The sequence below is a fragment of the Sciurus vulgaris genome (assembly GCF_902686455.1).
Source record: "Sciurus vulgaris genome assembly, chromosome: 16".
Classification (NCBI taxonomy): Eukaryota; Metazoa; Chordata; class Mammalia; order Rodentia; family Sciuridae; genus Sciurus; species Sciurus vulgaris.
In genome coordinates, this window is record NC_136477.1 from 2,765,213 (window position 1) to 2,778,086 (window position 12,874).

Here is a 12,874-nt window from a genome sequence, read left to right on the forward strand (position 1 = left end):
CAACACTTTTTAGTTTTTATTTTGAGTCAGAGTCTCACTAAGTTGCCCAGGCTGACCTTGAACTGGAGATCTTCAGTCTCCCGATGGATGGCAGGTGAATCACTGAACCCGCCCCATATATTCTTCTAATTTGAAAGAATTAAGATGAGCAGTTGCAGGGAAGGAGGAGGGGTGCAGACCCTGCCAGGGCGTGCCGGGCATCCAGCACCTGTTCCCTTACTAGAGGCTGCATGCATTTACATGTGCTCCTAAATACTCCTTAAAGAACCAACCACGGCCAGGCGTGGTAGCCACACCTGCCATTCCAGTAGCTCAGGAGGCTGAGGCAGGAGTATCACGAGTTCAAAGCAGCCTCAGCAATGGTGAGGTGCTAAGCAACTCAGTGAGACTCCCGGTCTCTAAATAAAATATAAAATAAGATTGGGGAAGCGGCTCAGTGGCCAAGTGCCCCTGAGTTCAATCCCCGGTACCAAAAAAGAAAAAGAACAGACCTTCTCTATTGTCTACTGAGCACAAGGAAGTTTCGAGGGAGAATCTGACAAGCGTTTTATGAATGCCTTGACTTTCAACCTGATCGTGGGACAAAAATCAGCTCCCCATAATGGGTAAATTTTAGTTCAATGACCACAAGACCCCAATTCTGTCCAACAGAGGCAGGAGGGAAGCCACGTACACAATTTAAAATCTCCTTGGGCAGAGTACTTGGCCTAACACGAGCATGGCTCTGGGTTCTGCCCCAGCACTGCAAAACATGAGAATAAAGATTTCGAGGACACGTGTTCTAAGTGGGAATCAGGTGGACCTCCTCCTGACACCACACACAGCCCGGCAGAAGCACCAGTGTCAACGTGTACTTGACACAAGGGCATTACTGAACGTCGACTTTTTGGTATTAAGTCTGAAGTCTAGAATGTACACAGCATGCTCGCAGCTCTCTGAACCTGGATGCACCACTGTCGGGCTGACTGCAGCCAGGGGTGACTGCGTCATACGGCACAGCTCCAAGTGAAGGTCTCTACGGGAGACTGGCCATGTCCAGCAGTGCGCAGTCACCAGCTTGAGAAGGTGTTAAGGTGCACAGCCCTTGAGAGGGGTCCAGCAGCAGACAAGGGGAAACTGGATGTTCTATCAGGAACCTGCCTATCCCGACAGTCCGTTATTGACCTGTAACTCTGTAAAACACTTTTGTAGTACGAGATATTGCACTAGGAGTGCTCTACCACTGAGCTACATTCCAGCCCTTTTTTGTTTTATTTTAGGACAGGATCTTGATAAATTGCTGAGGCTGACCTCAAACTTAAAAATCCTCCTGCCTCAGCCTCCTAAGGCACTAGGATTATAAACATGTACCACCATGCCCAGTTTCTGTCTCTAAGGTATGAGCCAAGAACACAGATCAGAATGCAGGTGACCTGCCGCTTGGCAATGATGCCTGAGCTGGGACTGCGAAAAGCCTGCAGGAAGGCAGGGGCCAGGCACTCTCCCGAGGGCTGTAGATACCGCACTTCGTTCTCATCAAACCGGGGAGGCAGACTAGGTGCAGTGGCACACACCTATAATCCCAGGGGCTTCAGAAGCTGGGGCAGGAGGATGACCCGCTAGGCCAGCTGGGCAACTCAAAAAGACGCTGTCTCAAAATTAAATGTAAAAGGGCTAGGGATATAGATTAGGGGTAAACCAACACCTGGTTCAATCCCCAGTACCACTAAAATCCAACAAAGAATCAGGAGGAAGGGCTCATGGAGTCTCAGTGCAGGCAGAGGAACAGGCTCCGGTGGGTAAGTACATAAGGTCACAACACCACACAAGGAGGCCCCAGAGCCTGGACCAGGTGCCTAAGCATGAGCTTACTGTGCACCTGTTAAACAATCACCCAGAAGGCGAAATGGCAAGATAATGATCATCAGCAGAGAGAGGGCAAAGAAGTGAACACCAACCGCTGAGCTCGCTTACTTGCTGTGGAACTGAAAGGCAGGTCTGGGCCAGACTCCCGAAGCCTGGAGCTCTGCCCTGTGACATCTGTGATGCGCTCTGGAGCCGGTGAGTAGTCTACCTTACATATAACGGACTCGACTGGGGTATGTGCGTATGTAAGGAAGAACCAAGCCTGGAGGGCCAGGGCTGCGGCTCAGTGGTAGAGCTCTTGCCTAGCATGTGAGAGGCACTGGGTTCAACTCTCAGCACCGCATACAAATAAATAAAAATAAAGGTTCATCAACAAATAAGAAATAAAAAATAAAAAAGTCTGGAACTCCAGGCCAGCTTCCCCCACTGGGGAATCCTTCAAAGGATGAACCCCAGAAACCACGTGAAGAGAAGGACAGGGGTGGATTTTTAAATGTCCTCATGTCTGGCTGTGATGGTGTTAACTAACATGTACATGGAATCCCCACCCTTGTCCAGGCTGAGTGGCAAGACCAGGAAACACATCATACATCGTCCCACTCTGCCCTCATGGGGACACAGGAGACACCCTGCCCCTGAGGGAAACAGGAATGAAGAGGTCATCGTGGCATGACCTTCGAAGTGTGTGCCCCCAACACACCGAGTTCCATCTCATCCTCACAGGACACCGTTCTGCAGTAGAGTAGATGGAGCATCCCCATCACCCCTGACTTCTCTGAAGCCCTGGAAACCTGTCACCCTCCAGGCCTTCTTGTCCCCCCCCCAGACTATCCAAATCTGTTTCAGAACCTACTTTCTGGGGTCCCTGCCTCTGAATGCCCCCCAATTCCTGGTTCTAGCCCCTTTACCTCCTGGTGACATCCTCACACTCTCCCCAGCTTCAGGGGTCTCCCCCACCCCAACTAGCAAGATCTTTTTATTACATTCTTGGTCTCAGGAACCCTTCGCCAATCCCTTAGATCCCCCCATCCAGACCTCTCAGGGTTCCCCTTTTATTGCACAACTTGGGACGTCCCACTACCTTTCCCTTTCCCTCATCCATCCTGTCCTCTCAGGACCCGGTCTTGTCACTTAGGCATCCCAAACACCCTGATTGTCCTAGAGAAACCTCTGGGCCCAATTCACTGTCTGGAACCACTCACCCCATTCTGTTCTCTGAAATGCTCTGATTTTACTATCTAGGGACCACCTATTACCCCAGTTTTGCTACTCGGGGGTCTCTCACCCTGTCTCCTCCCGTAAGGGTATAATGTCAATAATTCGTCAGAGACCCCACAACCTCTCCTCCCAGGAACCCCCACCTCCTGCTCTCTTCATAGGAATCCCACACAGTGCTCTCCCGGGACCCCCTCCCTGACCCCTCCTCGGCCTCTCCTTCCGGGACCCCCCCCCTGACCCCCTCCTCCCGGGACCCCCTCCCTGACCCCTCCTCCCGGGACCCCCTCCCTGACCCCTCCGGCCTCTCCTTCCGGGACCCCCTCCCTGACCCCTCCTCCCGGGACCCCTCCCTGACCCCTCCTCCCGGGACCCCTCCCTGGCCCCTCCTCCCGGGACCCCCTCCCTGACCCCTCCTCCCGGGACCCCCTCCCTGGCCCCCTCCCCGGGACCCCCCCCCTGGCCCCTCCTCCCGGGACCCCCTCCCTGGCCCCTCCTCCCGGGACCCCCTCCCTGGCCCCTCCTCCCGGGACCCCCCTCCCTGCCCCTCCCCGGGGACCCCCTCCCTGACCCCTCCCCCCCTGACCCCCTCCCTGGCCTCTCCCCCCGGGACCCCCTCCCTGACCCCTCCTCCCGGGACCCCCTCCTGGCCTCTCCTCCCGGGACCCCCTCCCTGGCCCCTCCTCCCTGCCCCCTCCCTGCCCCTCCTCCCGGACCCTCCCTCCCCTGACCCCTCCTCCCGGACCCCCTCCCTGACCCCTCCCCCGGTCCCCTCCCTGCCTCTCCCCCGGACCCCCTCCCTGACCCCTCCTCCCGGCACCCCCTCCCTGGCCTCTCCTCCCGGGACCCCCTCCCTGGCCCCTCCTCCCGGGACCCCCTCCCTGGCCCCTCCTCCCGGGACCCCCTCCCTGACCCCTCCTCCCGGGACCCCCTCCCTGACCCCTCCCCCCGGGACCCCCTCCCTGACCCCTCCCCCCGGGACCCCCTCCCTGGCCTCTCCCCCCGGGACCCCCTCCCTGACCCCTCCTCCCTGGACCCCCTCCCTGGCCCCTCCTCCCGGGACCCCCTCCCGGCCTCTCCTCCCGGGACCCCCTCCCTGACCCCTCCTCCGGGACCCCCTCCCTGGCCTCTCCTCCCGGGACCCCCTCCCTGACCCCTCCTCCCGGGACCCCCTCCCTGACCCTCCCCCGGGACCCCCTCCCTGGCCTCTCCCCCCGGGACCCCCTCCTGACCCCTCCTCCCGGGACCCCCTCCCTGACCCCTCCTCCCGGGACCTCCTCCCTGGCCTCTCCTCCCGGGACCCCCTCCTGACCCCTCCTCCCGGGACCCCCTCCCTGACCCCTCCTCCCGGACCCCCTCCCTAAAGCACCCTGGGTACAATCCCCAGTACCACAGAAATTTTTATTTAACAAACAGATAAACAAAAGAAAGAAACAGGAGACTGAGGTGGTGTGGTGCATACATTTGTCATTCAGCTGCTGCACCTAGGGTGCATTTCACCTTTTTATGCCACTATTAAACATACCCTCTCACCTGTCCACAGGAAAAAAGCCACTTCACCAAGTAGCTACCAAACACCTGAATGTATGCATCACCTTTGACTCAGAGACTCTGACCTAGAAATCCATCCAGAGAAGGTAATTAAGGACGAACGTCAAGGTCCAGCTGCTGTGGTGTGTGGTGGGGCATGCCCGTCATCCCAGTGATTTGGGAGGCCGAGGCAGGAGGATCACAAGTTTGAGGCCAACCTCAGCAACTTAGCAAGACCCTAAGCAACGTAGAGAGACCCTGCCTCAAAATAAAAAATAAAAGAGTTGGGGAGGTGGCGCAGAGGCTGGGTTTGATCCCTGGCACCAAAAGGAAAAAAAATTACATGCAAAGATGGTCACTGTATCGCTCTTCATGAACTCAAAACAGTGGTGAGGATCCCCATGTCCCGTAACAGGAGCTTGGGGAAATAAACCTCCACACTGATATTTGAAATATTTAACCACCTGTGATGATGGGCACCCAAGGGCTAGAATGGGTGCTGCCCGTAGCTGCAGAGTCTGCCCTTCATGTGAGCTGGTGGAAGGACAGAAGCTGCTCAGCCCCCCAAACTGTCCTGGAAAGGAATCCATGGGGGACGCTGAGGCGGTGGGGCTGGGGTGAACCAGAGAGTGTGCTTTGTCCAGTGCTTTCAGAAAGTCTTGGGCTGCCAGGCCCAAGGCCACGCCTGTAAACCCAGCCGCTCAGAGGCTGAGGCAGGAGGATCATGAGTTCAAAGCCAGCCTCAGTAAAGGCGAGGCTAAGCCACTCAGTGAGACCCTGTCTCTAAGTAAAACACAAAACAGGGCGGGGATGGGGCTCAGTGGGCGAGCGCCCATGAGTTCAACCCCCAATGGCAATGGCCCCCCCCAAAAAAGAAAGAAAGTCTTGGGTTGGGGGTGCAACTCAGTGGTAGAGCACCCCTGGGTTCCATCCCCAGCACCACCAAAAAAAAAGACTGGGCCCAGGGTGTGCCTCAGTGGCAGGGCCTCCTCTAGTGTGCTTGAGGCCCGGTCTCCATCCCCAGCACCAGAGAGAGAAAAGCATGCCATGTACTAAATTCCCAGGGAGGCAGATCAGCACGGTATCTGGAGAACCTTCTGGAAGTCTTCTGGGGAACATTTCTGCCACACTCAGTCCAGTTTCAAAGTACCAACAAGAGCTGATGTGGGCTGCAGCGGAGCTGTGTGTAGTGTGGCCACATAATCCCAAGGCTTGGGAGGCTGAGGCAGGAGGATCACAAGTTCAAAGTCGGCCTCAGCAACGTAGCAAAATCCTGTCTCAAACAAAAATAAAAATAAAAAAGGGCTGTGGATGTGGCTCAGTGGTTAAGTGCCCCTGGGTTCAATCAGAACCCAAAATAAATATTAAAACATAAACAAACAGGTGGAAGCGAGTTAAGCATCTGTGCACAGACCAGCGGGTACACCCAATGTGGTCTATCCACACGCTGGAATATTACACAGCCTTTAAAAAGGAAGGACATCCCGACACCTGCTGAAGTATAGATGGACCTGAGGATAGTGACATGAGCCAGAGGCCATACCACACACTGCAGGATCCTCCCACAGGAGGTCCCTGGAGTCCTTAGAGACAAGGAGACAGGAAATAGGATGGTGGGGGCTGGGGGCTGGGAGGGTGGGAACTAGCATTGAATGGGGCAGGGCTTCAGTGTGAGGAGATGGAGAGTTTGGAGCTGGACAGTGGGGAAGGCGGCAGAACATCATGAATCCACTTAAGGTCACTGAGCTGTGCACTTAGAATGGCTTGGCCACACGTGCCTGTTGTCCCAGCTACTTGGGAAGCAGGAGGACCACTTGGCCCCAGGAGTTCCAGAGTGGCGTGGGCAACGCAGCGAGAGCCTGTCTGTGGTTCCAGCTAACTCCCGCTGTGGTGCTGGCGAGCAGGGACGTGGCAAACCAAAGGTCCGCTGAAACCCGGGTTCAGGACGGGTTCGGGAGAGCCAGGTGAAACTAGCACCCCTGTTGGTGGCACTCCCTCCCGCCCGTCCTCCAGGCTCCCTGCAAGCCCCGGGCTCCCTCTCAAAGGTGCTTCTTTTTGTACTGGGAATTGAAACCAGGGGGCACTTAACCACTGAGCAGCACCCCCCAGCCCGGGTTTTTTTTTTTGCTGTGCTGGGGATCGAACTGGGCCTTGTGCTTGCAAGCTATCTCCCAGCCCCCAGTTTTATATTTTTATTTTGAGACAGAGTCTCACTAGGTTGCTAAGGCTGGCCTGAACTTGCCATCCTCCTGAGTCACAGGTATTACAGGTGTGAGCTAGCGCCTGGCTCTAGGGACACCCGCACTGAACTGGCGCACCTGGGTGAGCAGGTGTTGGAAGACTTCAGCGCTGGTTGGTAAGGTTCTGCTGCATGGGCTGCCACGAGTCTCCCCAGGTCCTGCTGACCCTCTCCTAAGCCAGCCCCTGGCCTCCTGGGAGGAGTAGGTTCTGAGTCCCCACTGGAGCCTCTGAGTGGACGCCTGGAGCACTTCCAGGGGCTTGGCAGGCTACTTGGTTTGACCCAAAAGGTAGGCAGTGGGAGCTGCCCTGAGCTGGTGCTAGGTCCTCTCCACAGCTGGCTCTTCCCATCTGCGCATGGGCCTTTCAGCCTGAAGCACCCTGCGGCACCTAGGTTGAGCCCTCTGCGCAGGCGCCGGCCTACTGGGCTACTTCCCAGACCTCATTGGAACCTTAGCATGTGCTCCCAGTCAGGGTGAAGGTGGACAGCCTGGCTTTGTGCCTGGCTCAGAGCCCAACCTGTCTACTGCTGTCCATGCTTCGATCCCTAGTGGATCTCACCTGGGGGCCAATCCTGTCCTTCCAGGGGACACTGAGCAGTGTCTGGGGACATTATTGTTGTCACATGCTCCTGGCATAGAGTGGATGGAGGCCAGGGGTGCCGCTCTGCACTCTGCAGTGCCCACCGTGCCCACTCAAAGAACATCATGGCCTCATGTCTGTGGGGCCGAGGGGAGAAGTCCGATCTGGAGTCCACCTTCAATCCTCCATCTCTGCCTGCTCCTCCCCCTGAGGGCCAGGTGGACTACAGTGTCAAAACGGCCCGGGAGGGGAGCTGTTCTGCAGCCCCCTGGGAACCGGGATCAGCGGAGCCTGGAGAGGGACCCCGGATGCACGAGGTCAGCCCCTCTCCAGCGGCTGCGCACGACCACGAGCGGCCCCTGGGCTTCAGGGCGCGGGCGGGTGCGGGAAGGGAGAACGTGGCAGCCTTGTGGTGCGGCCAGCCTCGGGATCCTTTTTTAAAATCACCGCAACTTACAGAGGGACTCCTCCCCGCCGAGCCGGCCTGCCACGTGGGCTGCCGGCGCCCTCCGCCCGCCCGGAGCGCCGGGCCTCAGTTTCACTTCAGCGCGGTGGGTTTCAGGGCTGGGCGCGCCGCACGCGCCACGGCAGGTGCAGGGCGGCGTGGTTGGGGTGCCCAGGCCCCGTCCGGGTTCCATCCTGGTGCCTTTGCCTGCCGGCTTCCCTTTCTGACCTCCCTGTTGCCCAAGGGTCAAGGTCAAGTTGTCCTGTGTGACCTTGGGCAGGAGAAGCAAACTCCTCACCGCGGGCCGCCTTTCGGTGCCTCCCACAGCAGGGCTCAGAACCGCCTGCGCGGGGCGGTGGGGCGACCTAGGGGACTGCGCGCGTGCGGACAGCCCTGCATGTCCCTGCGGGACTGGGCGGGGCAAGGGCTGGGGCAGAGCCGGATGTCGACTGCCGTGGCCAGCGAGGGACCCTTGGCCAGAAAACCCCCGGGAAGGAGGCTCCCGCCCTGCTGCGGAGCGGGGCCGGGGCGAAGCACCTGGGCCCAGGGCCGCCCGCGCTTCCCAGCTCCCAGCTTCCATCTTCCCAGCTTCCCAGCACACCTGCCTGGGCTCCCAGACCGCGCTGCCGGCGCAACCCCGAGGCCGCCCGCCCTCCCTGCAGGTGGCGGCGGCCGGCCTGCCGGTCCCTCGGCCTTGGCTGGTCCGACCCCTCACCTCCTGGGCCCAGCACCCGCTTCCCAGGGCGAGGCTGGCCAGGTGCGTGGGGACTCTCGGGCGGAGTCACCCTTGGGTTGTTGGTAACGAATCTGGTAGAGGGAGGCGGCCCGTTAGCGAGTGTAAACCCGTGGGATGGGCGGGGCCTTTAGAAATGGCTCCGTGGAGATGTCACCTGTGGTACAGCCACCGTCAGTTCCATGTTTCGGCACGTGTTTCACCAAGTTGTGCCGCCATTACCACTGACTCTAGAACACTGCATGACCCTGAAAGAAGCCCCCTCCTCGCGAGCAGTCCCCCAGCCCGCCCCAGCGCTGCGCCCTGGACTTTCCTGTCGCTGAGTCACACACTGTGGCCGGTGTGTCTGGCTTTCACTGAGTTCCAGGTCCCCAGGTCCATCGATGCTGCAACTGTCACCTCGCTCTTGCTGGTGACTGAGGAGGCTCCAGGTGTGGATGGACCAGGCTGTGCGTCCCCTCACCCACCAGGACATGGGTGGCCCCTGTCTGTGGTGTCCTGAATCCTGCTGCTGGGAGCCAGTACCAGGCCGGTGCTGCTCAGACCACGTCCCCTGCAGCCAGGTAGGTTCAGGGCCTGGCATCCGGAGGCGAAAGGCACACTAGGAAATAAGCACGGGCAGGGCTCTGGCTCAGCGGGCTCGCCTAGCACGCAGAAGGCTCTGGGCTCCACCCCCTGCACTCGGAGATACATGAAGTCAAAAACTTTTGTCAATTAAAAAAGTGGGGTGCGATGTCACAGGCCTGTACTCCCAGTGACTTGAGAGCTGAGGCAAGACGATCGCAAGCAAGTTCAAGGCCCTGAACAACTTAGAGACTGTCCGTGAATAAAACGCCGAAAGCTGGTTTTTTTTTTTTTTGTTATAGGTGACGGATACCCCGCTGCTAAGATGCAGAGGCCGCAGCCAGGGCTCCTGGAGGCGGGGCAGTGGGCTCTGCCTCCCTGGCTCCACCTGCCCTGCCCCACCCCACCCCCAGGGCTCCCGGGACCTGGGGGCTGACCTTAGGGCTGGCGGGGGGCGGGACTGCTGAGGGCCTCAGAGGAGCAGGGATGGGGCAGGAGGGAGGAGGAGCCAGAGCGGCCAAGGGAGCTCTGGGGCTCCCTCCCCAACGTCCTGCTCTCTCCGCGGGGTGAAAGGAGGCAGCACCATCAACCGGGGTCACTTTTCACCGTCTGCTTGCAGCCCACGGGAGGGAGGACTGCCCTCCCCACCCAGCCTGGCTCTGCTCCCACAGGACGCTGACCCTGAGTCAAGGTCCCTCCCTGCACCCAGGGGGTGTTGGGCATCAGAGACCCCTGAAGTCTGGAACCTAGGAGGTTTGGGGCATTGCAGGGAGGAGGCTTCTGGTTCTAGGCGCTGTTGTGTGAAGACGGTCAGAGGCCAGCACAGGAAGTGGACATAGGTTCTTGTGTCCAGGGCTTGAAGGCACAGGTGGGGGGGACGGGGTAGAAAAGGCCGGGCAGCAGGGGTCCACTGAGGCCGGAGGAAGGCTGACAGCCTGCTGTGAGAGGAAGGGGGTGCTCAGCACAGCTGCTCAGGGGCTGTTTATCTCCCCTGGTAGGGGTGGGGACAGGCCGGCGCAGGCAGAGTATCCATGGGGTGACAGTTGTAGTTCTGGGCACCTCCAGCCTTCTGGGCCACCATCCAGTGACCCCACAGCTGGGAGGGGGGCATCCACACCTGTCCTCTTTCCCCACCTACAGGGAGACTGGGGAGACCCTCCGTCACTCTCTACAGGCCAGGGCAAAGCCAGGGTCCTGTTCTCTGGAGAACAGGGAGCCCAGGAGTCCTCGGATGCTAGCGGACAGGTACAACACTGTCCCAGGCTTCCTTTAGTCTTTTCCTTCTTTTCTTGTGGGGCTGGGGATGGAACCCAGGGCCTTGCACATGCTAGTGAAGTGCTGAGCCACTGAGACACATCCTCAGCCCCTTGTTCAAATTTTATTTTGAGACAGAATCTCACTAGGTTCCTCAGGCTGGCCTTGAACTTGCCATCCTCCGGCCTGGGCTTCTAGAGTCCCTGGGACAGCAGGGACACAGCTGGCCTCGCCTGCTTTCCTTTTCACTGGAGATGGGTCCCGGGCATTCTGCCACTGAGCTGCACCCCAGCTCTTTTTATTTTGAGACAGGGTCTCATCAAGTTGGTCAAGCTGGCCTTGAATTTGCGATCCTCCTGCCTCAGGACTCCTGAGTGACTGGGATTACAGGTGTGGTCACCAAGTAGCGTCAACATTCAGAGTCTTCGGGAGGTATCTGAGTGACCACGACCTATTCCTCCCTCAAAGGTCACTGGAGGGTTGACCTGCCGACATGTTCCAGCAGGCAACCTGCCAGTGAGTGCCCCCGCCTCTTGCTCTCTACCCCACCCCCGGAAGTTAAAGGGTGATCTTTGGGCGGGGGGGGGGTCCCCACCCCTCCTGCTGAGGCCTCTGTCCCAGCCCTTGGGACGGACTTTGCCCTGCTGATGGCCAAGTATGTGGAGTCCCTTCCTGCCCCGGCCGGGCCAGGCTCTCGGGGACCCACACTCCAGTCCCATGCCCAGCCTTGCTCAGCAGCTGCCTGGCCTGGGACACTGCCCCCACCCCTGGAGCTCCACATGGAGGCCTGTCTGGGTTCTGCCTTGTCCCCGAGGGTAGCACTGGGCTCTCTCTCCTGACTTCTGGGCCTTGGCACCTTGGCCAGACTGGGCTTCAGCAGAGGGCCAGTTGCTGGTCTTCGAGGACCCTCACAAGCACTGTGAAGGAGCCCCAAACGTTTGTGTACTGGACTCAGGGTGGACAGCAGGGTCATGGAGTTGCAGGCCACCTCACGTCACTGGGCTCAGGGCCACAGGTGACATGGGGACAGGAGGCTATTTGGCCCACTTCGTGGGGTACACAGGAGGGCTTTGAAACCACAGGCCTCAGGGCCAAGGAGGGGCTCCTTCCCAGGAACCATCGCCTGTAGTCTGCAGGCAGGGTGACCAAGGCTGGCAGAGGGACAGGACCTTCCCCTAGGTCACAGGGCCAGGGACTCCAAGGGAGGCCCGCTGCCCTGAGGGTTGAGTCCCTGAAATGTGGGGGCCTGAAGGCCCAGGTGGTGGCTCTGGGTGGGTCCTCTGCTGGCCAACCCGCCCTCAGCTTCAAGGACCTTCAGGCCTGTCCCCCAGGAAGCCCAGCAGAACCCTGAGCTTGGGCCTTCAGGTCCCCACGGCCACAGGCCCAGCCTCTCCACCGCCTTCCCTCAGCCAAAGCCAGGCCACCTTGCCATAGGACTGCAGAACAGGTAGCACCAGCCGGGACCCACCGGGCCTGTTGCTCCAGGTGTGCAGGGCAGGCACACCTGGCCGCACGCGGGGGCAGGGCAGATGGCGGTTTCGTTTTGAGCTGGGCCTGCTCCTTCCTCACTCCACTGCTGCGCCCTGCTTTCTGGGAAACCCTGTCGCGGCTTCCTCTGAACTCTCTTAACCCAGCCGGAATCCTCAGCCGGTTCCGGCACCAGGCTTCCTGCAGGCCACACACCTCCGCCCTAGGAGGCTTACCCGTCCACCTTCCAGAAGGCTCTGGGCTGCCCCTGCCAGTACCCCCTTCGAAGCTGAGGCCCAGGCTCTGGGCACAGGAAGCCTGATGGAAGGGCTGTGGCTTAGCACCTGCAGCACTGGGACTCAAGGCCTGGCTGCCTTCTGGGGTGGCACACTGGGCACTGCAGGGTGCTGAGCCATGGCCTCCACCACTCCAGGCTAGCAGCTCCCCCAGTCCTGAGAGCCACCATAGTCCCCAGATGTGGCCCAGTGTTGGGGCAGGGGGTGTCAGAATTGTCCCAAGACCTACCCCGGGGGCAAACAGCAGTTGGAATGTCTTGGGTCTGCGGTGGCCCCATCCAGCACCCTCTGGCACTGAAAGCAAAATACAGACCACATTCCAGAGTCTGCATCAAAATGAAACTGGGAAGGAGCGAAGGCTGGCTAGCAGCTTTCCTGTGGGTCGCAGGTGAAACGCTGATCCCCTGGCGCATGGCACCTGTCCCCCTCGGGTTCCCTCCAGTTCCTGCGCGGGGTGCAGCCTGGAGCCCCAGGCGGGCGCCAGCTCTACGAGCCTGTTTTGTTGTTACCTGCCCCGCCCTGGCATGCTGGTCGGGGTCAGAGAAGGAAATGCAGCCGTGCCAGGGCTGGTCCCATCGGGAGAACGTCACAGGATGAGGTGGCAGGTGGTGGCCCAGGACCCGAGTTAATAACTCAAACACTCCGGGCTGGGGGTGCAGCTCAGTGGCAAGCGCCTGCCTAGCCTGTGCCAGGCCCTGCGTCCCA